The following is a 23,452-nucleotide window of genomic DNA, read 5'->3' as shown; positions in this document are numbered from 1 at the left end:
CTCCAACTCACAGAGATCCACCTGCCTCTGCATCCTGAGAGCTGAAATTAGAGGCTTGAGCCACCACCACCCGGCTGATTTTTAACCTCTTCAACAGTTGCTCATTTACGGTATCTTTCCTCTCAGTCTTTAATAAAAAAAATTTCATTATTGGCATTGGATTGTTCACTAACTAATGAAATATTGTTGGAAACCAAAGTAAAGTGTTACAGCCTGGAAAAATTGTTCTTCTTGTGTTCCTTGTCGATTTTGGTTCTCTTAATAGCTTGACATGTTTGTTTTATATTTAACATTTTAAATAAAACCAATTTTAGCGAGGCTAAATCATTTAAAAATTTAGTCATAATGTATATAGAGGTACCTACACACATTGGTTATTTTTAAAGAGCTCATAACTTTTCACCCTGTGTGCTTTTTCTTCTTGTAGTTAGGATCTCGCCAGGGAGCTCAAGTTGGCTCTAATACTCGATCCTTTGGTCTGTGTTCCAGAGTGCTAGGCTTTCAAGTGTAATCCACCACATTTGGAAGCATATAAGCCCCCCCCCCCCCGTGCATTTATTTATTTATTTATTTATTTATTATGACAGGTCCCCCCCCCCCCCATGTAACAGTGGCTGGTCTGGAACTAGGGCAGACTACTTTGTCCTGGAACTCACAGAGATCCACTTGCCTCTGCCTCCTGAGTGCTAGAATTCAAGGCAGGTGACACCACACCTTATTTGTTTTCAAAAATTTTCTAGTTGGTCTTTCCTTTGTTGTCCTCTGGGTCCTTGGTGCTCAGCTCTCTATGAGAACACTTTGTGAATTTTTAATCATCAATTCCTGCATGCCATAAACTTGAGCATATATATTTATAGTTACTTAAACCTGACATTCATTAATTTATCATTTAAACTATAGTCTGTATTTCTACCAAACTCCCTCCACAATTTCTTGTGTTTTTAAAAAATTATTTTATGATTATGGGTGTTTTGCCAGATTGTGTTTATGGTCTGCCCACATGCATTTCATGCCCAAAGTAACCAGAAAAGGGCATCAGATTCCCTTGAACTGGAGTTAGAGGTGGTTGTGAGCCTCCATTTGGTTGTTGGGAACTTAATTTGGGTGCTCTGGAAGAGCAGCCAATGTTCTTAACCACTGATTCATCTCTCTATCACCCTGTTTTAAGTTTAATTTTTGTGTTTTAACTTTAATAAAATTCTTTGTGTAAGTATGATTGCTGTGTAACACATTTCCTTTTAATTTCTATTAAGTGGCTTGTTTTGCAATATTAGCATTAAAGTTTATATTTTTAAATATGTCTTTTTTTTCTTTTATGAACTTCAAGGTCTGCAGGTTCAACTTAAAAGGTTCTTAAATGTTGTACAAAACTTCATTAGATTGGAGATGTGGCTCAGTGAATGAGATGTATATAGTGTATGCCATGCTCTGGATCCAATCGCCAGTGCCAGAAAAAAAATACAATGGTTCACTACTTAAATACTTATTCAGTATTCTATATGGCAGCCATACTCTAGGTGTTAGCAATTTTCAGGGCATCTGTTGTTTTGTATAAATCCAAATATGCATTTGGTATCATTTTCTCTGTGCCTGAAGGTTTTAGGTAATACTTATTGTAGTGCTTGTACTCTGCCAACAAAGTCACTCAGATTCTTCTGAGAAACATCTTTATTACCACTTCATTTATGTGAATAGGTCTTCACAAGGTATAGCTGAACAGGATATTGTATTTTATTCATCTTTTTTTTTCATTTTTTTTTTTGAGACAGTGTTTCTCTGTAGCTTTGGAGCCTGTTCTGAAACTCAGTAGACCAGACTGGCCTAGAACTCACAGAGATCAGCTTGTCTCTGACTCCAAAGTTCTGAGATTAAAGCGTGTACCACCACCACCTGGCAGGATATTGTTTCTTGGCTTGTGTAGTTTCTGTGAGAAAATTGCTGTCGTTCTTTCCTGTGTCCCAGAGTGTGTGTGCGTATTCTTTCTGGGTTCCTAGGGTTACTTTCCAAAGTATCTTTTTAAAATCACTGAAGTCTAAATATTGGTTGTATATTACTTAATGTGATTTTCTTTGTGTTAGTTTGTTTGGGGTTTGTTGATGCTCCTGGATCTGTGGACTTCTTTTCACAAAATTTGGGAAATTTCAGCCACATTTGTTCGAATATTTTTTCCTCTTCTATCCTTTTGAGGGATTCCAAGTGCACATAGCAAATGTGCTGGACTACTTGATTTGGTTTTGTAGGTGTCTGAAGCTTTGTTCATTTTTTGTGTCTTTTCTCACTTTGCATAGCTTTGATTGATTTCTTTTTGTATTGCTCTAGCTGCTCATCTTAATCAGTATATTTTTTGCATTTCATACATGGTATCTTGTATTCATGTAATATTCTATTTGGATATTTTAAGTTTATGTTGTTTATATCCGTATGTTCACCATTTGGTCTTTATTCTTTAAAAAGGGATTATTTGTGTGTATTTGTGTGCATGGTGTGTGTGTGTGTATGTGTGTGTGTGTGTGTGTGTGTGTGATGCACACACATTTGTGTGTTTACAAATGTGCCATAGTGTATATGTAAGTATTAAAGGACAACTTTTCTGGAGTTAGGTCTCTCCTCCTATTCTTTTCATTTGTTTTTGTTTTTTCAAACAAAACACACAGGGTTTCTCTGTGTAACAACCCTGGATGTCATGGAACTCACTTTTGTAGACCAAGCTAACCTTGAACTCACGGAGATACACCTTCCTCTGCCTTCTGAGTGCTGGGATTAAAAGTGTGCGTCATTGACACCTGGCACTCTTTCCATTCTTTATGGGTTGGGGATCAAACTTCGAGTTGCACCAAAAGGGCCTTTGCCTACCAAGCCATCTCCCTGGTCCTGTCTCTATTCTTGAGTATATGTATATTCCCAATAGATGTTTTTGACAAGTTTTCTCTGTATGGCCCTGACTGTCTCTGAACTCACTCTGTAAACCAGGCCGGCCTTAGACTTAGAAATCCACCAGCCTCTGTCTCCTGTGTGCTTGGATTTAAGGTTTGTGTTACTATGCCCTGAAGTTTTAAAACTTTTGTCTGCCGATCTGAACATTTTTCATTACTTGATTTGCTTCTTCAGTTAATTTTCTTCCTGTTTGAATTTTATTTTCTTCTTGTGTGTAACTAGCCTGTGTTGTTGATTATTACATCTAGGGATTCTAAACATAGACTCATCTTGAGACATAGGACAGGGAATTCCACTGTGCATCTTATAATTGGCACTAAACATTCTTCAAACACAACATAGCTATTCACAACAAAGAATTACCATCTCAAAGTGTCAACATGCTGCATTAAAAAACATTGGACTTGGTGCTTTATTAATGCAATTTTCTCCTGAAGACATTACCCAGTGCTCTGTGTCATAAGATCTCTGTCTTTCCTGACTGGTAGAAGCTTGAATCATTTCTAGTCTGTATGAGTTCTCTAAATTATTTTACTTAGACATCTTTAGTTATTGTTTCCGAAGGCTTTGTGGCATTTTGCCCAATGCACATAGATATGAAATATTCAACCAAAGATTAGGTAAGGCTCCACTGCTGATACACAGAGCTCATTTCTATGCATTTTCTTAGATCTGTACTCTTCTCTGCAATTCTATTTTCCTGAACCTTTGTACTCTGACTTCTGCCTCTCCTGTACTGAGGCCACGGGTCTCCGTTAATTTTCTTCTTCATATGTGGTATCATAGAAATCACTTCCATATGGTACAATGAGGACAATCTTAGAGTTCACCCCATTTGTTTCCTCTTTCCCTCTCTAAACTGTTACAGCACTTTTTTTATTGTTATCATGGGATAACAAATTCATAAATTGTTATATATAATTGCATAATATCTCTCTACCATATTTACTTCTTTTAATTAAATTTCAAAGAACGTTCTATTAAAGACAAGGATCTTGTCTTAAAATCATATTGTATACTTGTCTATATCTATACTTTTCAGTGTTTATTCGTTGCCTGAAGTATAATTCTTAGTAAAAATATGTGAATGAGTATTTTCTTTTTAAGCTTAATGAAATAACTATTTTAATGTAAAATTTGTATCATTTACATTTAGCACAATGCTCCAAATGATCATATGTTCCCATTTTATTCAATGATTACTCAGTATTTTACTTTTCTATTCCCTTTTCTAACTTATCTGGTTTTTGATAATTTGATTTAATGATTTAGCTTTTATCTTCCTTCTTCTAATTTACAAATTCCAGTGCAGATTTTGTTTCTAATAATGAACACTTCCTTGTCCTAGTCATGTTTGTGTATGTTGATTATGAGGCATAACACACTGATTGGAAAAGATTAAACACATAGGTAAAGAGTGTGCAACCTCAAAGATGTAGAACATTTCCAGCACTTCACAAGCCCCTTTCTGGTCTCTCACCTTTCCTAATGTTTCTAGCTTTCTAAAGCTAACCATTATTTTATTATAATGATCACCCATTGATTTACAATAGAGTTTTGATTTTGCTCTTATTAATGTTGATATAAATAAAAATTTAAAGTAAAGATTTCCCTTATGTTGTGGGCAGCCCTGCTCAGACACCCCTTGGGGGGAGGGGGGTGAGAAGATGCACCAACGACTCAAGCATTGGAGTTAGCGAGTATTAGCGCATGCGTGCTGCAGACTCATTTATTAAGGCAGCCTTTATACCGCCTCCCCAAGGTCCCATTGGCTCATGGCAGTTGACTCCACTGCATTATCCTTTCCTCACTGGTGTCTCTTTGTCAGTAGTTTCTGCAGGTAGAGGCAGGCTTGGCTCAGGAAGAAAGTGCCTGCCTTGCTTGCTTATGGGCTGGTCTGGGCACTTGGGCAGGGCTACTGCAGCTTGGTTAGGCTGGCCAGCACTCTTCCCGTACACCCTTATGTCTCATTTCACATGATATTTTGTTTCCAAAATTTTCTGTGTTGTTACATGACGGTAATTTATGCATTTCTTTAGAGTAGATTATTGAATAAACAGACAGCACTTTGCTAGAAATACTTTTGACACCTTGACTATTTATGGGTCTTAGGAATACTCTTCTGAATCTGTTAATCCAATTTGCATATATTTCTCTAGCTTTAAATGTAAATTCGAAATTGCTGGGCTGTAGGTTATTATGAAAGTTGGTTTTAGTTGTTGACTTGATGTAACTCTCAAATCACCTGTAAAGAAGGGATTTCTTTATTGTTTTTAAACATTTTAAAATTAATATAAAATTACATCATTTCCCCTTTCCTTTTCCTACCTCTAGCCCTTCCCATGTATCCTCTAGCACTCTTTCAAATTCATGGCCTCTGTTTCTTTATATATATAAGGAAACTTGCTCATTCTGTATAATGTTACCTATATGTGTATGAGTTTCAGGGTTGACCATTTGGTTTTGCATGACTAGTTTGGGGGAAGATTATTTTTTACAACTCTCAAAATTCTTTAACTGACTATAGTTCTTCATTTAGGGTTGAGCCCCATATGATTTTCCCCTTCCATGTTAGCATGTTTATTGGTGTTGCTTTGTTAGGTCTTATTTAGGCAGCTATGTTGATTAGACTTCATGAGTGTAACTTCTCTGATGTTTCAAGAGACAAAAATCTTACAGCAAATTTCCTGTTCCTCTGGCTTTAACCTTCTTCAGGTAGGATCTCTGAGCCTTCTTAGATACAGGAGTTGTGTACCAGTTGCATCAGCTGGGGCTGGGTACTATGTGGTCTTGTCATCTGCATTTCTATTGGTGTAGTTCCCTATAATGTTTTACATCTGTTTAAAGAAGCCATTTCTTTGAGGGCTAAGATCTATATATCTTATCTGTGGATATGAATATAAACAGAATGTAGTTATGACTTATTCTGATTTAGTGAAGTGGCAGTTATAGATTTTCCTCCAAGATCCATGATTTCACATGGTACTAGGCATGGTTTCTCTCTTCTTGAGGACCTTTAATTCCAATTAGAAAGCTTTTGGTTACTGCCAAGTATGCATGACACCATTTCCATCTTAGGGGATGTTGCACCATGATGGCCATTGTTTTTATTCACAGGCATCATATCTTGGTAAGGTTCCTTTCTTCCTTGGAAGCTTGCATGGCACCATCTGGTACCATGAAAGCTAGTCCTTAGGGAGGAGGATTTTAAGTCAGAACCAGCTCAGACCAGCTCAGATCCTCCATGTCCTGTAACCAAAGTACATAAAGGCAGCTGAGGATAGAAGCAATAGTTTGTTTTGAGAGTCTCTTGGACAACCTTAGCCAACAACATAAAAAGGGCATCTCATGCCTGATGCTGGAGGTTTTGTTAGTCTATACTCTTTGGAGAACATTGTCAGCCCATATGAGAAAATGTCATTTAAATTATATTTCTGTATTTATATAAGGCTTATATGTAATTTTAGGCAGATAGATAATAATGGTTCCATATGACTATCAGGCATCCTTACTGTTATTTTCCCCTTCTTTCCTCCTATATTGATCTCTTTCCCTCCCCTCCCTGGTTATAGTCTCTCCCTTCCCCCATTTATCCATTCACATAAGTTGTGCCCTGCTGTTTCCCTCTCCTACTGCTCTCCTCCACCACAGTCTCTTTTTACTTTCTGATTTCTGCAGTTACTCCAGGGTTGTACACTCTTATCTGAAGACTCAGAGCTAGGAACTGCAGTTGAGAGTTATCTGATTATTTTAACTGAGGTGGAAAGGCCTGCCCAGTGTGGGCAGCACCATTCTGTTGGCAGGAGATTCTGAATTGTCTGAATGGAGAGACTGGCTAATCTCTCTGTCTGTGGATGTAACATGACCAACTGCTTCAAGCTTCTGCGCCTTGACTCACTTCCATGATGGTCTGTAAGGAGTACTGTTTTTTTCCGCCCGCCGCCTGGTCTTGTTCCATCGCTGCGCCAGCCCCATTAACACACAGAGACTCTGTATTTGATATAATTCTGTTGGCCAGGTACTAGTTTCTTATCGGCTAGCTCTGTCTTAAGTATTAACCCATTTCTATGTATTTCCACGTGGTCTTACCAGCAAGAGGTGGCTGGCAGTTTTATTCTCTACAGACTCTCCATCTTGACTCCTCCTTCCTATTTTCTCCTTGTCTCCTAGCCCTCCTATCTTCCTTTCCTATTGGCCAACAGTGCTTTATTCATTAACCAGTATGAAAAACATATACAAAATGACATCTCCCATCAATGGTCTTTATACAGAATCCCAGAATTTCTGCACATCCTATTTTTTTTTCTATTTGACATTTTCCTGACTGAGTGATCTGTTCCACTACCTTGTCTTCCAGATACAATGGTCACTTTTCAATTTATCTGTTAGGCTTTCTTCTTATTTTTTGTTCAAATTTCTGAATTTCTCACCACATTTTATTTCATTTTTGTCTTTCTTTAGATATTTTATCTCTCTAGTAAAATTCTGCCTTTATATCTTGAATTGTTTTCACTATTCATTCAATTCTCTTTTTTGTTTTCCCATTCTTCATGTTGGCATTTATTTGCATCCTCTTTGAGTTCCTTGATAATCTTTATTATGGCTCTTTTGAAAAATAATGTACAAAACATTTTTCAAAATTTTTTAATTTTCAAAACAAAACCCTGAATCTAATATCCTTTGTTTACCTTTTTTCTGACCTTTACCAATAACAACATGTAAATAACAACATGTAACCAATTCCTCTAAACAATAACTAAATATACATAACCTATTGAATAACCAAAAACCACCCATCCCACCTCTTGGGAATGTGAGCATCATGTTCTTATATTGACTTCATGCTGTCTTGTCTGAGAGCATCTTTAGGGGTTCCTGAAAAGAAAATTTTGGGTTAATCGTCAAGTCCTGGGAGAGGTAGCTGTGTCATTTGTTATCAAGTCTGCACAATGGGAAAGTGCAGGGCTTATCTTGTGTCTTACCTGGAGTAGTTTGTGAGACTGGATCATCTCATATGCCCACCTCAATATTGTCCTAGCATTTTGTAGTTCAACTCCAATCTTTAGGTGGTGATGTTTTTCAAGGTAGTGGCATTGTCACAGTCCTGGTGGCATCGTCATTGTAGGCACCCATCCTGCTTTTGGAGACTTCAAAGGTCACTGTTAGAGATGGTCATGATTCACTGCAGAAAACTTCAACATTTTAAATGTCATATACAGCAGATCTTAAAGAAGTTAAAGGATCAATATTTGTTACACAATCCAGACACTGAAACTTAATTCATAGTTACCTGATAGAGACTCAAACTAAAATCATGTACAGGAAGCTAGATGAAACCAAATTAGTTAGTGCTCTATATGACAATATCATGACAAAATCTTTAAATTATTAATCTTATAAATTTTTATATAAATGTAATCTTTATGCTTTAAGAAAATCTGTTAAAAGTCAAAATAAAACCAAAGGGTTATGAGATTAGTGGCAATACAATAGTCCATTAATTTTTGTTTTTCTTCTGTCCCTTATCAGGCAGTTCTTCTGACAGATTTTTGAATTTTATTCTAACAAGCATGCTTTGGTTTAGAAGGCAGAGTAACACTCCAATTCCAAAGCCAGCTTTAACTTTTAATTGGCCTAGGCCTACAAAATGAACATTTGCACTATATATCCACAGAGAAAAGCAGAAATAAATATTTGGGAAATTTATGAAATTTTATTCCGTTGGAGATGTGATATATTAGTAGGCCAATTTACTCTCTTTCTTGGGACCTTTTTTTTCTGGATTATTTGTCTCTTTTCTTAAGATGTCTCATTTGTTTAGTGGTCTTCAGATTTCTTAGCTGGATGCCTTCATTTTCCAGAAAAGACAAAAACAAAACCTTTTCCAAATCCTAATTTTGGAGAGGTTCCCTTATGGCAAGTTTTATCTGATCAAATGAAAAGCATTTCCTAGTTTAAAAGTTAGTTTAGATTGAACAGATATGCTGCTTGATTAACTATCACCTCTTCCAATCAAGAGGTGTTTCTTGTTCAATCTAATATTTACCAATTATGATAGTATCCATAGCTTTTCTTCTACCATGGAAACAAAAGCAAACCTGTTCCCCAACATAACACATGACTTGGTTCTCTTTCTGAGGTCAGTACATCTTTAAGTATGTAGGTTTAATTCCATAGTTTTTTTCTATTGTCCATTATTTCTCTTCAGCTGTTGTTCCTTTCTCATTGGCATCCAGAAAATTCAAAGTTGATAAAGCATTATGCATTCTGTTTCTGGGGGTCTTAATTACCCATTTCTGTTTATATAGCATCAAATTCTTTAGAATTCGATTTGATCTTTCTATAACTGCTTGCCCTGTAATAAGTTTTATATTGTAATAATCAAAAGACTGTTTCATTTTTTAGAGACATATGCTAGAGCATTGTCAGCCTTTACTTGTGCAGGTATACCCATGATGGCCATAATTTCTAACAAATGTGTGATTATAGAATTAGTCTTTTCAGAACTCAAAGTAGTTGCCCATTGAAAAAACTCAATAGGTATCAATGATATGGTGTACATATTTTTAATTTTCCATATTCTACAAAATGGAAAATATCCATCTGCCAGATTTCATTCCTATGAGTACCCTTTGGGTTATTTCCTGCAGGTACTCAAATTTGCTTGTATAAAGAACAAGCAGGACATGTCTTTATAATTTTCTTGGCTTGTTGCCAATGATGGAAAAATCTTTTATCAAACATTTGCTATTGACATGCTGTGCTGATGACTCCAGCACATTCCTATCAGTAGTTGATCACTTTATTCACTACCTTCTGCTACAGGGCCTGGTAGACCCATATGGGATCAGATGTGTGTTATGTATATATGGAATGATTCTTACTCCCTGACTATTTCCTGAAACTGAATAAGTAACGAAGTTAATTATGTATAATCTGGTATAAATTCAGCAATTTCAACATGAAAAACAACTCTTTCTGCATATTGAGAATCAGAATTACTTTAAGGGCTTCCATAAAATTCATTAGTAACACGAGAATAACATGTAATTCTGATTTTTGGACAGAGTTGTAAGGGCTTTGAGTCACTTTAATTTTATAATTTGTAACCTGCCTTTCCTGATTTATTGCAACAGTATAGAATGTAGGGGCTCTGGATATTGGTGTTTCCCATACAATATGAGGAAGAATCCAGTTAGTTCTTTTTATACATTGAATTATCTTGCTTTTTGGGATATTGGTTGTTAATCTCTCCCCAAAATTACTGCAAGCTCTTTGCCAAGGTTCACTGTCTGTTGTCCTTTTGTTACAGTTATAAGAATAAAAGCTAGACAAGGGGGGAAGGTAGTGGTCCCGAGTGAAGGTCCCAAGTGAGTGGGATCCCAAGATAAAGGTCCATGTGGGAGAGCATAGCAGGTTCCATAGCAGGTGAGGGTGACCAAGGTGGCAAGGCGGAGGGAATAACACGCCAGGCAGACAGAACTTAAATGAGGAGTTTATTTAGCAAGGGGAGTGAGGAAGAAGGGAAAAGACGTAGAGGCACTGGGAACAGAAGAGGAGAGGGGGAAGAGAAGGAGAGGGGGTAGCTGGTGGCCAACCAAAAGCAGGAGGGAGAGCAAAAGTGAGCGCAAGTGGGCAGGGGTTATATTTACACCTATAAAGGACAAAGAGGTAGAGAAAATTCCCTTTTTGTAATAGAAGCTTAACCTTTATAAACAGCTTATAGGAAGGATTGGTTGGCATAAATATTTTGTTAAATTGAAATAGACATTTATAACCTTAAATGTTTACCATCACGTGAAGACACATAACAATTTAGAAATATTTGAGATAGCACAGTTGAACTTAAGTTGTATATAGTTAGCTTACATTTACATATAAAGTTAAATTTAAATCACATGTACAGATATATCAAACAGGACTGGGTAAAAATAAGAAAACCAGAGTATGCCTCCAAGTCAGCAGGAAGCAGTCTTGAGAACTCAACATCTTTATTCCTTAACCTGCTGCACATAACTCCTCACTTTTAAAATAATAAGTAATGGTGGGAATGTAAGGATTCAGGTGTTACCCTGGCCTGCCCTTGTCACCTGGCAGAATGCACTCAGGCAGTACTCTGGTCAGCCCAGGATTCCATGAGTATTAGTCTGCAGGCAGGTGTAAAGGACCCCTTTAATAGACAGACCCCTGCCCACTTATGCTCTCTTTTGCTCTCTCTCTCTCTCCTGCTTTCGGTTGGCCACCAGCTACTCCTCTTCTTCTCTATCCCTCATTCTCTCCCCCTCTCTCCTCTTCTGTTCCTGGGGCCTCTATGTCCCTTCCATTCTCCCTGCTCCTCTTTCTAAATAAACTCCTCAGTTAAGCTCTATCTTCCTGGCATGTTATTCTCTCTGCCACACTGCCTTCGTCACTCTCACCTGCTACGGAATCTGCCATGCTCTCCCACGTGGTCCCTTACCTTGGGACCCCACTCACTTGGTACCTCACTCAGGACTACTCACCTCCCCGCTTATCCAGCCTTTTATTCTTTTTTTTTTAAACACATCTTGCCTCAAGTTTATTTGTAAAATTAGCATAGGGCACAGATCATCTGCAGAGTGTGTAGATGTGTCACATCAGCCCATCTGTCTTCACAGTGGCAGAAACCTTTTCTATGGGGCCTTCACAGGGGCACCTTTGGGAGCCTGAGCTGGAGATGCAGCCTGGGCCTTAGCTAGTGCTGTGGCCTCTGCCTTGGTTTGAACCTTGGGCTTTGGTTGGCAGAGCCTACGACCCTTGGCCATGTAGTTTCTAATCTTCTTCCCAAGCTTGGGGTGAGCGATGAAAGCAAGACGGCTGAGTTTGAAGCCGGAACCCTTTGGCATCTTGGGTTTTACCACCCTGGGCTTCACAAGGGCCTTGATGGCCTCTGCGCGTGCACTCATTGCCTTCGAGTTGTTTGCCTGCATCTTCTTCAGGTCTTTCTTGTTGTGTTTCTTGGCAAAGCGCATGTTCCTCAGGAACTTGAGGTCAACCCCTTAAGAGATTCATATCTTTGCGATCGGGGTTTCTTGATGCCATTTCTGTGCCATTTCCGGGACTGCTTGTGTGTGGTGTGGTTCTTGGACTTGGCCATGTCTGAACAGTATCCAGTGGCTCCCCCCAGATTTTTATTCATATAACTGTAACAGAAAGAACAACACTGTCTACCCATAATTTGACAATTTCATTAGTAAAAAGTACTACAATTTCTGCTGCATCTATTTCTGCTAATTGGCAAAGTCTTAGTTTCCCCTTTTAGAATCAACTCATAGGTGTTTTCTATCTAAGTTTTCAACTTTTTACTGTTTATGTGTTAAAGAGATCCATTCTAAGATAATATCTTCCCTCTGCATTAATATTTCTGTAGGAGAACACTTAGAAGGTAAAAAATAACCAAAATACAACCAAGCTTTGTATCTAAACAATCCACATGTGCTTCTTGTAATTTCTTTTCCATCAAAGCCTCTCAGATCTCAGCTTCAGATGATAATTCTCTTGGACTATTTAAGTCCTTGTCACCTAAGGTTTTGAACAAATTACTCAGTTCATCACTGTGTACCCCTATTGATAAGAAATGTCTTCTAGAAATCCTTGAGAGTCAGTGTCAGCAATTGATCTCTCCCAATTTTTGTAGACATAGTTTATATCCAAAGTAAATAATATAATCTCCTCTTTGTATTTTTTCAGCAGCAATTTGTAATCCCCAACAGGACAAAACTTTCTTTAGTTCTTCAAACACCCTTTCTAATGTATCTGTATTTGAATCAGCTAGTGAGATGTCATCCATGTAAAGGAATACTATAAATTGAGGAAATTGCTAACATATTATTTCCAATTGCTGACTTACAAAATATTGGCATAGAGTGGGGCTATTTAACATTCCTTGTGGGAGAACCTTTCATGGCTATCTCTTAACAGACTGAGAATTATTATAAGTAGACACTGTGAGGCAAATTTTTCTCTGTTGTTTCTTGTAAAGGCATAGTGAAAAAACAATCTTTTAAATCAATAACAATAAGAGGCCATCCGTTAGGTATTAAAGAAGACAAAGTAATTAAAGACTGTAGAGAGTCCATTGGTTGAATGACCTTACTGTCATCTCTTAGAACTGTTATCATTTTCCATTTTTCAGATTTCATTTCAATAACAAATACTGGACAATTCTAAGGGTTGGTTGATTCTTCAATATGCTAAGCATTTAACTGCTCCCGTACCAGCTATTCTAAAGCCTGCTGTTTCTGTGTTGTTAAAGGCCATTGCTCAATCCATACAGGTTTTTTTATGTCAACCATTTTAAAGACAGGGATGTTGGTGACTTTGAAAGATCAGCAGCTGTTGTGCCCTGTTCTTGTACAACCTGAATGGTTGGTAACTGTTCTTTATAATACCTTGTGGTGATATATTATTTATAATTTAATAAAGATTGCCCAAAGGATCAGAATGCAAAGCCAGCCATGCTAGTTAGCTATAGAACCTGGGTAGTGGTGGCATACCCCTTTAATTCCAGAACTTGGAAGATAGAAGCAGATGGATATTTGTGAGTTCAAGGTCACCCAGGCTTACATTAGAGTGAATCAGTCTAAAAGAGAAATAGCTCATGCCTTTAAACCCAGAACTAGAGAGTATATAAGGAGCTCAGTACAGTCTCAAAGGACAGTCTAGAATTCCGAGGCTTGGTGGAAAGCAATGCAGCCTGGAGATGCAATCTGAAGTTCAGTGGATCACCTGTTTAGTCTGAGCATTGGTAGAGGTGAGACCTCTCTAGTGACTGGCCACTTTGCTTTTTGGTTCTTCAGCTTGTACCCCAATATCTGTCTCTTGGTTTTTATTATTTGTGCTACAATTCCTTCTAATTTTCCCCCCAGGAACATACATTAATATATTGTTTGTTTCTAAGATCGGAAAAATGTTAATCTGAGTATTCCACTACTGCAACAAATCACATCGCCATAAACTCTTTGCTATGTTAACCACATATGGTTTTAATTTCCCTCTCTTTCCTTCTGGTCCTATGCAATTGACCCATCTCATACTCTGTTTTACCTGAGGTAAAAGCTGAACATTTACCTTCTAAAGAGGCCAATTTTGATGCCAAGATTCTGGTGTGATTTTGGAGTCAAAGCATTTTTTATTTAATTTATTATTATACATGTCGATCCCAGTTCCCTCTCTCTCCCTCCTTCCCTTTTACCCTATCTTCCCTCTCACATGCACCCTAACCACCCTGTCCTCCCATCCCCCACCCCAATTCCATATGTAGGGGAATGCCATCCAGTTGGGGTCATGTAGATCTGACAGGTCATGTGAAGTAGGGACTAGGGCTTCTCTCCTGTCTCTAGGTTAAGGCAGTTATCCCTCCATGGGGGCTGTGTTTGCAAGGTCTTTTTGTGCATCAGGGATACATCCTGGCTCCACTGTCTGAGGTCTCTTAGACTGCTCAGTCCTTCTGGCTGAGACCCATAATCAGGGGGGCCTGAGTCAGTCCCATGCTGGCTTCCCAGCTATCAGTCTAGTGGCCCTTAGCTCCTCCTTGTTCAGGTAAGCTGTCTCTATGTGTTTCTGCTGCATGGTCTTGTCCTCTCCATCTGCATCTGGGTTCTAGTTCGACTCAGTGTTTAGGTATGGGTGTTTGCTCCTGTTTCCAACAGGCATTAATTGAGGGCTCCATGGATAAGTTAGTTGTTGATCTCACTCTCCGGGAAGGGCATTTATGATAGCCTTTCCACGGAAGCTCAACTTGTTAGTTGGGAGCAGTCTTATAGTTCTCTCAACCTTTCTTTGTGTTCAATTTTATCTTCAAACCAATATTGGCTCCCTCTTTTATGTCCTCTCTCTCTCTCTCTCTCTCTCTCTCTCTCTCTCTCTCTCTTTCTCTCTTTCTATTCCTAACCAGGCTCAATCTTCCTGGTCGCACATGTTTTCCTTTCCTCCCCCTCATTTTCTCCTAATTCTCTCTCCATTCGCTGTCCTCCCCCACTTCACCTGAGCTCTGGGGGACTTGTCCCTTCCCATTCCTGTGAGGGACTTTATATGAATCTCTTAGAATACACCTTGTATCCTAGTTCATCTGGTGATGTGAATTATAGGCTGGTGATTATTTGATCTAGGTCTAAAATCCATATATGAGTGAGTACATACTATGTTCCTCTTTTTCTGACTGGGTTACCTCATTCAGGATGGTTTCTTCAAGTGCCATCCACTTGCCTGCGAATTTCAAGATACCATTATTTTTTTTTCTGCAGAGTAGTATTCCATTGTGTAGATGTGCCACATCTTTATTAACCATTCTTCATTTGAGGGGCATCTAGGTTGCTTCCAGGTTCTTGCTATTACAAATAGTGCTGCTATGAACATAGTTGAACAGATGTCTTTGTTGCATGGATCTGAATCCTTTGGGTATATGCCTAAGAAGGGGATTGCTGGGTCCTGTGGTAAACTAATTCCCATTTTCCTGAGGAACCACCATACTGATCTCCAAAATGGCTATATGAGTTTGCACTCCCACCAGCAGTGGAGGAGTGTTCCACTTTCTCCACATTATCTCCAACATAAGTCATCACTGGTGTTTCTAATTTTAGCCATTCTGGCAGGATTAAGATGGTATCTCAAAGTTGTTTTGATTTGCATTTCCCTGATCGCTAAGGATGTGGAGCATTTTCTTAAGTGTCTTTCAGTCTTTTTGATTTCCTCCATTGAGAATTCTTTCTTCAGTTCTGTACCCCATTTTTTAATTGGGTTATTTGGTGTTTTGTTGACTAGTTTCTTGAGTTCTTTGTATATTTTGGAGATCAGCCCTTTGTCGGATATAGGATTGATGAAAATCTTTTCCCAGTCTGTGGGCTGCCGTTTGGTCTTGTCCACTGTGTCCTTTGCCTTACAGAAGCTTCTAATTTTGACGAGGTCCCATTTATTAATTGTTTCTTTCAGTGTCTGTGCCCCTGGAGTTATGTTCAAGAAGCAGTCTCCTATACCAATTTGTTCAAGGGTAGCTCCTACTTTCTCTTCTAAGAGGTTCAATGTGGCTGGATTGATGTTGAGGTCTTTGATCCATTTGGACTTGAGTTTTGTGCATGGCGACAGACATGGGTCTATCTGCAGTCTTCTACACACCCTCATCCAATTGTGCCAGCAACATTTGTTGAAGATGCTGTCCTCGCCCCATTGTATAATTTTAGCTGTTTTGTCGAAAATCAGGTGTTCATAGGTGTGTGGGTTAATATCAGGATTTTCAATTCGATTCCATTGGTCTACCTGTCTATTTTTATGCCAATACCAGGCTGTTTTCAGAATTATAGCTCTGTAGTAGAGCTTAAAGTCAGGAATGATGATGCCTCCTGAAGTTCTTTTTATTGTATAGGGTTGTTTTGGCTATCCTGGGTCTTTTGTTTTTCCATATAAAGTTGATTATTATCCTTTCAAGGTCAGTGAAGAATTGTGGTGGGATTTTAATGGGGATTGCATTGAATCTGTAGATTGCTTTTGGTAAGATTGCCATTTTTACTATGTTAATCCTACCTAACCAAGAGCATGAGAGATCTTTCCATTTTCTGGTATCTTCTTTAATTTCTTTCTTTAGAGTCACAAAATTCTTATTATATAGGTCTTTTACTTGTTTGGTAAGCGTTACACCAAGATACTTTATGTTGCTTGTGGCTATTGTAAAGGGTGATGTTTCTCTGATTTCTTTCTCTGCCTCTTTGTCGTCTGAAAAAAGTAGGGCTACTGATTTCTTTGAGTTTATCTTGTATCCTGCAAGTTTGCTGAAGGTGTTTGTCAGCTGTAGGAGTTCCCTGGTAGAGTTTATTGGGTCGCTTATGTAAACTATCATACCATCTGCAAATAGAGACAGTTTGACTTCTTCCTTTCCAATTTGGATCCCCTTGATCTCCTTTTGTTGTCTTATAGCATTAGCTAGAACTTCTAGTACGATATTGAAGAGATATGGAGAGAGAGGACAGCCTTGTCTTGTTCCTGATTTTAGAGGAATTGGGTTAAGTTTCCTCTCCATTCAGTTTGATGTTGGCATTTGTATGGCTTCTATTTACTGCTGAAGCTAATGTTTGCAAGAAATCTGTGAAGGTATCATTTGGACCCTGTATAACTTTTGTAAATGACTCAATTTTATTTTCTACTCCTCCAATTCTGTACCAAGCATTCAAAGCTTCTGTGTGCCATAAACCCAGGGTATGGTTGTCAGGTAGAGACTTCTTTTGTACATCAGCATAATCTCCCTCTCCCCAAGAAGTTGGTCTTGGGAGATTTCCATAGCTGTAGCCCTACTTTGTTGTTCAATGATCTTAGCTTCATCTCTCCACCAGGTCCTACATTTTAATTGAGGACCATGTTTCAAAAATGCTGTAACCAAGTTTCTCCAGTCTTGAGGGATAATTCTATTGCAAGTTGTCCATGAGTTTAACAATGGCTTCACAAAAGGTGAATGCATGCATATGAGACTATCATTTCCTAGAGACTCCTTAAATCTAACATTTCCACAGAAGTCCATTTAATTCTTGCATAGCCTTGGGGATTATCTATCATTTGGCAGTTGTTTCTGTAAGGTGACTGGATAAATTAAAGTTTGTTGTTTGAAAACCTCAGGCTGTTCCTCTCACCCTTATAATGCAATGCTGTAATTGTTTCTCCATTAAATTCCTCTGTCTGGGTCTGAATATCTCTATGATCTGTTTTATTTTTTTCTAAAACTTGTATCTTAGCATTCATACTGAAAAAACAAAAATGATAAAATTGATAATGTTTATCATTGATGTTGCATAAATCCCATCTAAATTAGTTATCCTCTTATTTAATTGTTCCATTTTAAATTGTCCATTGTATTATCATACAGAGACCTAACTCCCTTTATTGTAATAGTATTTTCCATCCTTTAATGTGGGAAAACTCTCTCTTTTAACTAATTCCTCCATTAAGAATTCCCAATTATCTTACTAAATCTACTAACAATGACAGTGAAATGTGAGGCATAGCACCTCTGAGTGAACAGCGAGGCTGAGGACAGCTGCAGCTGCTAGTGTGTAGCCATGAGCTGAGAGTGGCAGCTTGAGGAGAGGGAGTCTAAGGGAAGGCAGCAACCTATGGGGAAGAGGGAGCCAGATGTCGAAAAAATCATACACAGGATTGAATAGAAGAAGCATGTGTGGCAGGAGCTTCCTGAAGCCAGGAGGTCTAGGGTAGATAAGTCCCACTGTGGCCTTTGGAGTGTCTCTGGAGTTTGAGTCCTGTGAAGCTTGCTGCAGAGAGGTTTCAACAACAACAACAACAACAAATAATTCCAAACTCAATTAGAGGCTTAGGGAAAAAAAGAGAGGAGACTCTAAAAGTAGTCCTGCATGTAGCTCCAGCCTGTGCTGGTGGCTGCAAAGCCATAGGTAAGTGGATATTTCATGAATTTGTATCTAAAAGTTGGGCACCAAATGTAGCTTGATTATTGGGGTGTTGGAATTACCAATTTAAGATTGACATTTCTACCCAGAGATGGATAATTGGTGGGCAGGCTGAGGAGTCAGCAGCATGAATTTAGAGTCATTTGCCTAAAGAAGCTGGGGGTAGGGAGTAAAGGGCATGGATGTGTAGTGATGGTAGCATTGGTCAAGGGTCCTTACCTAGAGTGGGTTGAAGGACACATGGCATGGTGGGTAGAATTGGTCGTGTAAGTTTTGCAACTCTGCCTAGAGATAGGAGCAAGATCTCATGTAGAAGGTACAGGTGGAGTTGATGGTGTGAATCTGGATTCCCTACCTGAAATGGGGAACCAGAATGCAGATCACTTGGTTTTCAGTCAGGTCATGGGAGTGGGTTATTCAGATATTTTATAATGAATGGTGTTGGATTTCATCATATGTTTAGTCTTTTCTTAAAATTCATTTTGGTAGTTTACCTGAATTAATTTTGAAACTGTGAACCAGCCTTTCACACTTGCAATACATTTCATTGGTTTGTGATAAGTGTGTGCTTGTGTGTATCATATATGAACATAACAAATATAATGTACAAATAACACACAATACAATTTATTACATAATATAAAAGTAAATAATTTAAATACTCTAGTTAATTCATTTGGCTATTTTAAGAGTTTTTTATGTATGTTTTAGTTTTCCATTACTGTTGTAACACATTACCATGAATTTAGTGGTTTTGAAGAATTTTCTCTTAAAATTCTGAAGTTTGAAGTTTAAAATGATGTGTTAGCTGGGCTTTGTTCTCTTTGGAGACTTTAGGGAAGAATTCCCTTCTTTTGGTCTTTTTAGCTTCAGGAAGATACTTGATGGATTTATGATTTCTTGACTTTGTGACTTCTTTCTCATAGCACTTGATTGCTGAATACACTGTGCCATCTCCTACCACTGACTGTTTCTTGTGCTTCTTTTTAAAAATAAGGAGATTTAAAATCAAGGTCCATTTGAGGGCTGGTATGGAAACCTAGTGCAGCAGAAGCATCATAAAATACATACAAAGGCAATGTAAATGATTTGACAAGTAATGGGAAAAACAGAGTCCCAGTTGGTTATCTCTTGTCACTAAATGAAGTCTCAAGTACTGGCATTGAGTTATACCTAATTGAGTTGCTGGCCAAAGGGGTCTCATAGGAATCTACAAACAACTCAGACTGTGGCCAAGATCATAAGCTACTCACCACAGAAGAGAACACTTACACAACTTATTGAACATGGAGAAATCAAGCTGGTGCCTACATAGAGCCTTCACCCCTATGTTCCAGCATCTGTGGTACTCTACATGCTATCAAAAGAGAAATGTGAAAACGAAATCAGCCATAAACTCTTTGATCTGTAATAATGTTCTGCTTGCAAGATATGCTAGGATAATGGTGGCACAAAGCCTCTGGTAATAACTAACCAATATCCAATTTGAATTAAGGCCAACTCCATGAGATGGAACCCATACCCAACATTGCTTGGGTAACCAAGAAACTGAGACTGCATAGTTCAGGGATCTAGGGAAAACCAAACACTATGGTTCTTTAAAAGCAATAAAATGATTCTTAGTGACATTCTGCTGTAGTTATAGATCAATACCTTTCACAACCATCATCAGAGAAGCTTCCTCCTGCACCAGATGAGGTCAAATACGGATACCCTCAGACAGAGATTATGCAGAGTGAGAGACCTTTGTAACAAGTATTTTTCTATCCCACCAGCCAGTTCCCAAATCATGATACAGAGACTTATTATTGATTATGTAATGCTCAGTTGATGGCTTAGGGTTGTTTTATAGCTAGTTCTTATACCTTAAATTAACTCATTTCTATTTACCTATGTGCTGCCCCAGGAAAATTTACCTCATTTACATACTGTTCATCCTGCTTTTGTATTCCTCTGTGTCTCCTCATGACTCCACCTTTCTTCCCAGAGCTCTCTCTGTTCAGAAGTCCCACCTACACCTGTTGCATAGCTATTGGCCATTCAGCTTTTTATTAAATCAATCACACTGACACATCACACAGCATAAATGAATATTTCACAACATTTTCCCCTTTTGTCTAAATAAAAAAGAAAGGATTTAATGCTAACACATTAAAATTATATACAATAAGAGCAATAATCACATTACAATATTCAGTCCATTTTTATTTGGCAAATTTAGGGAAATATTCCATTATGTATCCCATTTTAGTCAAAAGTTTTATATTTAGTCATTTTAATCATAACTTGTATTACCATCTTAAAATTATCTTTTTAGACCTCAAAACATTTCCTTAGATAAGCACTTTAAGCTTTTATGTCTCTCACCCTTATACATTTTATACATTTTGGTGAGTTTTTTTTTAATTTATCAAAACAGGGTTTCACTGTAGCTTTGGAAGGTGTCTGAACTCACTTTGTAGATCAGGCTGGCCTCAAACTCAGAGATCCACCTGTCTCTGCCTCCTGAGTGCTGGGATTAAAGGCATGCACCACCACCACCTGGCCCATTTTTGTGAGTGTTTTAAAATTTGGTAACAAAGAAAACGATAGGTGTAACTACCCAATCTTCAGAGACCTAGAAGGATATAATATTACCTGAGTAAACAGAAATTGTAGAGAAAGCAACTTACAAATCTGAGAAATGACAGAAACAGTACACAGCCTGGGCAGTTACCCAAGGTTCCTCTGTAACTTTGGGGCATCCATCTTCAGCCTACAGGTCTAAAGTGTCTGACAGACTTTTCTGTGAAGCAGACATTTTTTGAAAGATTGTCATACCCTGTGTTGGCCAAGCTTGGAAGTCACTTTTTTGTTTCCTGCTTGTCAAGTTTGTAGAGCATGTTGTGAGTAGTTGAGGCAAGGGCAGTTTCTTGCCCAAACGGCTAGATTTTGCCACAAAGAAAGCAAACTCTATATGGAGGTACATCAATACCCATCATCCTGTTTTGGAAATTAATTGGTGCTGCCAGAAGCAGACCTGTCTCACTGTCATGAAAAGACTTATGTTGTGATAACGTTTATTTATTTATTTAATTTATTTATTTATTTATTATAACCAAGTCCATTTAAATGAAAACAAACATTTATAGACAATATTTGGGAATTTGGGTGTCATTCTTTCCAAATGACTTCCTGCTGGTAAGAGGCACTGTCATGGGGATTCTAAGAAGATGCAGAAATCCTGGCTGTAGTCTGTAAGGCTGCTTTGTCCAGCTGTTTTGAATGTAGGATCACCTGGTACTCTGTTTCAGGCAGTCTGGCTTGATCAAACCACATTAATCTGGAAGGAATCCACAGCTTTTCATTTTCTGTGGAAACAAAAATAGAAATCCTTTTCCCTAGTAACTTGTCCTTGAACTTAAATTTTGGAGTCAAAGCATTTTTTTATTTAATTTATTATTATACATGTCGATCCCAGTTCCCTCTCTCTCCCTCCTTCCCTTTTACCCTATCTTCCCTCTCACATGCACCCTAACCACCCTGTCCTCCCATCACCCCACCCCAATTTCATATGTAGGGGAATGCCATCCAGTTGGGGTCATGTAGATCTGACAGGTCATGTGAAGTAGGGACTAGGCTTCTCTCCTGTCTCTAGGTTAAGGCAGTTATCCCTCCATGGGGGCTGTGTTTGCAAGGTCTTTTTGTGCATCAGGGATACATCCTGGCTCCACTGTCTGAGGTCTCTTAGACTGCTCAGCCCTTCTGGCTGAGACCCATATTCAGGGGGGCCTGAGTCAGTCCCATGCTGGCTTCCCAGCTATCAGTCTTGGGGGCCAGTTAGCACCTCCTTGTTCAGGTAAGCTGTCTCTATGTGTTTCTGCAGCCTGGTCTTGTCCTCTCCATCTGCATCTGGGTTCTAGTTCGACTCAGTGTTTAGGTATGGGTGTTTGCTCCTGTTTCCAACAGGCATTAGTTGAGGGCTCCATGGATAAGTTAGTTGTTGATCTCACTATCTGGGAAGGGCATTTATGATAGCCTTTCCACGGAAGCTCAAATTGTTATTTGGCAGCAGTCTTGTAGTTCTTTAGACCGTTCTTTGTGCTCAATTTTATCTTCAAACCAATATTGGCTTCCTCTTTTATGTTCTCTCTCTCTCTCTCTCTCTCTCTCTCTCTCTCTCTCTCTGTCTCTCTCTTTCCTGTCTCTATTCCTAACCAGGCTCAATCTTCTTAGTCACATGTTTTTTCCTTTCCTCCCCCTTCGTTTTCTCCTACTTCTCTCTCCATTCGCTGCCCCCCCCGCATTACCCCTGTGCTCTGGGGGACTTGTCCCTTCCCATTCCTGTGAGGGACTTTATATGAATCTCTTAGAATACACATTGTATCTTAGTTTCTCTGGTGGTGTGAATTATAGGCTGGTGATCCTTTGATCTAGGTCTAAAATCCATATATGAGTGAGTACATACTATGTTCCTCTTTTTCTGACTGGGTTACCTCATTCAGGATGGTTTCTTCAAGTGCCATCCACTTGCCTGGGAATTTCAAGATACCATTATTTTTTTCTGCAGAGTAGTATTCCATTGTGTAGATGTGCCACATCTTCATTAACTATTCTTCAATTGAGGGGCATCTAGGTTGCTTCCAGGTTCTTGCTATTACAAATAGTGCTGCTATGAACATATTTGAACAGATGTCTTTTTGCATGGATGTGAATCCTTTGGGTATATGCCTAAGAAGGGGATTGCTGGGTCCTGTGGTAAACTAATTCCCATTTTCCTGAGGAACCGCCATACTGATCTCCAAAATGGCTGTATGAGTTTGCACTCCCACCAGCAGTGGAGGAGTGTTCCCCTTTTTCCACATCCTCTCCAACATGAGTCATCACTGGTGTTTCTAATTTTAGCCATTCTGGCAGGAGTAAGATGGTATCTCAAAGTTGTTTTGATTTGCATTTCCCTGATCGCTAAGGATGTGGAGCATTTTCTTAAGTGTCTTTCAGCCTTTTTGATTTCCTCTATTGAGAATTCTTTCTTCAGTTTTGTACCCCATTTTTTAATTGGGTTATTTGGTGTTTTGTTGACTAGTTTCTTGAGTTCTTTGTATATTTTGGAGATC

At 38.6% G+C, this 23,452-nt stretch overlaps 1 pseudogene; it reads right to left on the bottom strand.

The window, feature by feature from the left end:
• Window positions 1–11,478: 11,478 nt before the first annotated feature.
• LOC127214213 (60S ribosomal protein L29-like) lies at window positions 11,479–12,068 on the bottom strand (annotated as a pseudogene).
• Window positions 12,069–23,452: the final 11,384 nt, after the last annotated feature.

Source organism: Phodopus roborovskii, unplaced genomic scaffold (genome assembly GCF_943737965.1).
Source record: "Phodopus roborovskii unplaced genomic scaffold, PHOROB, whole genome shotgun sequence".
Lineage (NCBI taxonomy): Eukaryota > Metazoa > Chordata > Mammalia > Rodentia > Cricetidae > Phodopus > Phodopus roborovskii.
The sequence above is the reverse complement of the archived record's forward strand: the minus strand, read 5'-3'. Positions and strand labels throughout refer to the sequence as shown.